The 4,645-nt window shown below is 44.0% G+C and overlaps 1 pseudogene; it reads left to right on the top strand.

The window, feature by feature from the left end:
• The first annotated feature begins 3,152 nt into the window (after positions 1-3,152).
• LOC132531056 (MARCKS-related protein-like) lies at positions 3,153-3,753 on the top strand (annotated as a pseudogene).
• The last annotated feature ends 892 nt before the right edge of the window (positions 3,754-4,645 follow it).

Genomic DNA, 4,645 nt, shown 5'->3' with positions numbered 1-4,645 from the left:
ATCTTAACTGAGGACCAGGTAATGCCACCATGTTGGAGAGCATATTCGTTCTCTAGGGAATATACATTATCATTGCTGTTGTTGAGTCTATTTGTATTATTGCAACTATTCCTGTCACTGATTGACATGAGGTTGTTTGGCATACTTCCTTATATGTGAATCACTGTTCAGAATAAATAAGTATCTGGGACTATGTACGGGGCTTGATATAGTTTGAGCAAACCAAACTTCTAAATATATGTTCTTGGTTCTGATAACAGATTAATCTGGTGAGCTCTCAGAGTCAGTTCCTAGGTTCCTTTGTTCCTCTTTACTTAATGTCAATATGTCTGAACAGCAGGTCTGATACAACTCACCATAACACTCAAAGTTGACATATGCAAATAAATATTACTTTTCAAGTCAAATTCAATAGAGAGACAATGATAAGAATATGAAAAATATTGCTGGTAAATAGAAAAAATAGTAGCAACAATAGCAGTTTTTTACATTTGCAAATCATTTATAGATTAACAATTTCACGATTAAGTTCTTAAGTCAGAAAATATCTCCAGTCATAATAAAAGTTTATTATTAATTTACAATAGAAATGTCTTTGAAAGTTAGTCAGAAGGTAGTCAAAACCAAGTCTTTACTGTGGATTTAAAAACCTACCACCAAGTCCACTATGCATAGACTTTAAACTTTTATAGAGTTACTCGCCTCAGTTTTTCTAATATACCTGCTAAAATTTCATCCAATGAAAATCCTCTAAAATGTAGCTGTATTATTCTGCTGGGAGTGTGGCAACTCAAGCAGCAGTCATGACATTAAAATTGCTGTTGGTGTTTTATCTTCCTTGCATCACTTACCCCAAACAGGCCTGATAGCTACTTGCCTGGAGCTAGGTCAGGGCAGAGAAGCCTTCTGAGCTGGCTCACTGAGGATGCTGCAAGCCCAGTTCCGACCTTTCTTCTCCAGCAGTAAGTGGGCTTCCTCTGTGCCATTTCCACACTTGTAAATATTTCAGATAGTAGGATCCCACAGGAGCAGAAAAAAATCTGACTCTTGCTTCTTCTTTCTTCTCACATCTTTTCCTCCTCAGAGTGGGGGTGGGAAGCTGGGGGAAGGCCTGGTTAGGCTTTGATTCTGAGAAAGGCCAGTGAGGCTTTAAAAACTTGGTACTTTTCAATAAACAATCAGATATTCCTTTCAGAAAGTTTCCTCTTAACATCGTTCATGACAATGCCAACGTTAATGATAAAAATAAAAACTATTTATTGGTTGGTGCTATAGGTCAGGGATTTCTAGATTTTCAAATTTTATGAACCTAAAAATTAATCAACAATAGAAAAAACTGGGAAAGTGATATAAAGCTGCCAACTTTTCATTTCCTATGAAAGGTAATTTGAATACATAAGTACTATCTTTTATCACCGTTGTATAAAGAAAAGACAATTTGATACCAAAATTGTAGGAAGAACCCCTGAATAAGATGTAGTTTCTTGGGGCTTCCCTAGTGGCACAGTGGTTGAGAATCTGCCTGCTAATGCAGGGGACATGGGTTCGAGCCCTGGTCTGGGAGGATCCCACATGCCGCGGAGCAACTAGGCCCATGAGCCACAACTACTGAGTCTGCGCGTCTGGAGCCTGTGCTCCACAAGAGAGGCTGCGATAGTGAGAGGTCCACGCACCGCGATGAAGAGTGGCCCCCACTTGCCACAACTAGAGAAAGCCCTCGCACAGAAACGAAGACGCAACACAGCAAAAATTAATTAATTAATTAATAAACTCCTACCCCCAACATCAAAAATAAATAAAAGATGTAGTTTCTTATTAAATTGAATAAATTTGGCTAAACAAAATTCTCACTGCTTTTTATTTTTGTTTTTGTTTTTGCCAGCCTAATAATATCATCACCCACTAACCCCAACTGATACGTATCCAAGATATAAGCATGTACACAACGAGGAAAGAGATGATATGCTGTCTCTTTAATTAGTGCTAAGTTTTCCATTATTCTTTTTATATTTAACATTGTATCAGTGCTTTAGGGCCTAGAAAGAATTTGACTAGATGGTTGCTTCTCAGAAACAGAGACCATTAGAATTTCAGTGATCTTCCAAAATCTACCTGTTTTAAGGCCTTCATTTTGTAAGTAAAAAAATCAAGGACCAGCAGGGCCCAATTTCTAAATACCACACAACTTCCCTCAATGAAAGGTGTTAGCCTCCATCTGTCTATAGCAATATGGTCACCTTTCAAATTTATAGTCAACATTTGTCTAATAAGCATCAGATATGTCTACATGTTATTTCAGTTACGCTTATAGATTGGTTAACCTTTTTGGTAGAAGTTAGCAATCCCGTTACATAGATAAGGAAAATAAAATCAATATGTAATTAACCCAAGTTCATACTGCTAGGAAGTGGTAGGGTTGCCATTTGGTGAGATCTTCTCCAAGTTAAATGTCTGTTATTCCTTACCATATAATTAGAAGGTATTAAGTGGCTCTATAGGCCCAGCACTCTGATTAGTGCTATAGCATTTGCCAGCTAGGTTGAGAATCTTAGGGCTGTCATGAAAAGAAAAAGGGGTGCCTTGAGCTTCAGTTGCTCTCTTCTATTTATTAGGAGAAGAGAGAGTGAAAAAATCTATTTTAGTAAGAGTAATCCAGTGTGGCACATGTCTAGGAATATAGGGCAAGTCAGATAGATGCCCCTCCAGACCCCAGTACATTGGCTCAATACCTCTTGATTCCAGACCATGATGGCTCCCTCCCCCCAAATTTTTATCATTTCCTGGTTAATTCTTCTGGTACTACCTGATGATATCTCTGTATTGTTAAATGAAATAATGATTTACTTTATGTCACTATATACATTTTCATATGCTTAAATGAAGTGCCCTACTCTCCTCATCCTAGTGCCAGCCCGGTGCTGAAATCTCATTTCCCCTTGAGGACAAAGAACAAGAATCACATTTTAGGCATTCTGGCGCGCAGCGAGCGGGTCTGGCGCTGAGCGGGGGTGGAGCTCGGTTCCCCCCACACACACCCCTCCCACTCAGGCGCGAGCCCCACCCCTCCGCCGGCCAGGCCCACCCCGACCGAACTATCCCTTGCGGCGCGAGCCCGGGGCGGCTGCGGGCATCCCCCCAGCACAACCCCCGCCATGGGCAGCCAGAGCTCCAAGTCTCCCCGGGCGACGTGAACGCGGAGGAGGCAGCAGGCGCTTCCCCCGCTAAGATCAACGGACAGGAGAACGACCACGTGAAAAGCATTGCAGACTTATCCCCCAAAGGTGAAGAGAGTCGCCGCCCTCCCCCCCACCACCGTGAACGGAACAGAGGAGGCAGCCGGGGCCACTGGCGATGTCATCGAGCCGGCACTCCCTACCCAGGGCGCTGAGGGCAAAGGGGAGGTCTCCCCCAAGGAGACCCCCAAGAAGAAGAAGAAATTCTCTTTCAAGAAGGCTTCCAAATTGAGTGGGCTGTCCTTCAGGAGAAATCGGAAGGGGGGTTGGGGGATCCGTCTGCTTCCTCACCCACAGGAAGGGCAGGAGCAGGGTGGGTCGGTGCCTGCAGTGAGGAAGGCACTGCCCAGGAAGGGAAGGCATGCGCCACCCCTGAGAGCCAGGAGCCCCAGGCCACAGGGGCAGAGGCTGGTGCTGCCTCCAAGGGAGGAGACACAGAAGAGGCAGGGCCCCAGGCGCAGAGCCATCACCGCTCTGGGTGGAGAGGGGCCCTACACCAGCTGGTGGGCAGAATGAGTAGCTGGGTGGGGGCAGGTGGGTGATCTTAAGCTGCAAAAACTGTGCTGTCCTTGTGAGGTCACTGCCTGGACCTGGTGCCCTGGCTGCCTTCCTGCGCCCAGAAAGGAAGGGGCTGTTGCCCCCTAGCCACGTTTCCTCTCATCCTCTTCCTCCTGTGGATTCTCCACTCATCCATCTGGTTTTCCTCTTAAGGCCAGTTGAAGATGGTCCCTTGCAGTTTCCCAAGTTAGGGTAGTGATGGGAAATGCTCCTGCCCCTGTCCCTTCCTCCTTCCCTGTCCCCACCTGTGCAGAAGGCAATTGCTGGTTTTCTTCCCCAATTCTTTTCCAGGTAGGTTTTGTTTACTCCCCAAATCCCTGAGCCAGATCTGGGGGTGCCTACACTCCCAAACCCTGAGTGTCCAGCCTTCCCCTGTTGAGTTTTTAGTCTCTTGTGCTGTGCCTAGTGGCCCCTGGGCTAGGGAGGACACTGCCCCCGTTTAGGTTTTTATAAATGTCTTACTAGAGTTCAAACCTCCAGCTTGTGAATCAACTGTGTCTCTTTTTTGAGTTGGTAAGCAAGTATTAAGCTTTGGGGTGGGGGAGAGGTATGTAATGTGAAACAACTTCTTGTTGTTTTTTTCCCCTCCCATTGTTGTAAATAACTTTTAATGGCCAAACCCCAGATTTGTAATTTTTTTTTCTAACTGCTAAAACCATTCTCTTCCACCTGGTTTTACTGTAACCCTTGGAAAAGGAATAAATGTCTCTTTAAAAAAAAAAAAAGAATCATATTTTGTTTGTTTGTTTTCTTGAATCATATTTTGAATGGCACAGTACTTTAATGTAGAGGCCCAGAAATTATTTATTAATTGCTTCTGTTTTGGTTGAAAGTACCAGGAGTAGGCAAATTGT

Source organism: Lagenorhynchus albirostris, chromosome 1, assembly GCF_949774975.1.
Source record: "Lagenorhynchus albirostris chromosome 1, mLagAlb1.1, whole genome shotgun sequence".
In the NCBI taxonomy this organism is placed as follows: domain Eukaryota; kingdom Metazoa; phylum Chordata; class Mammalia; order Artiodactyla; family Delphinidae; genus Lagenorhynchus; species Lagenorhynchus albirostris.
Note: the sequence above shows the minus strand (reverse complement) of the source record. Positions and strands in the feature narration are given on the sequence as shown.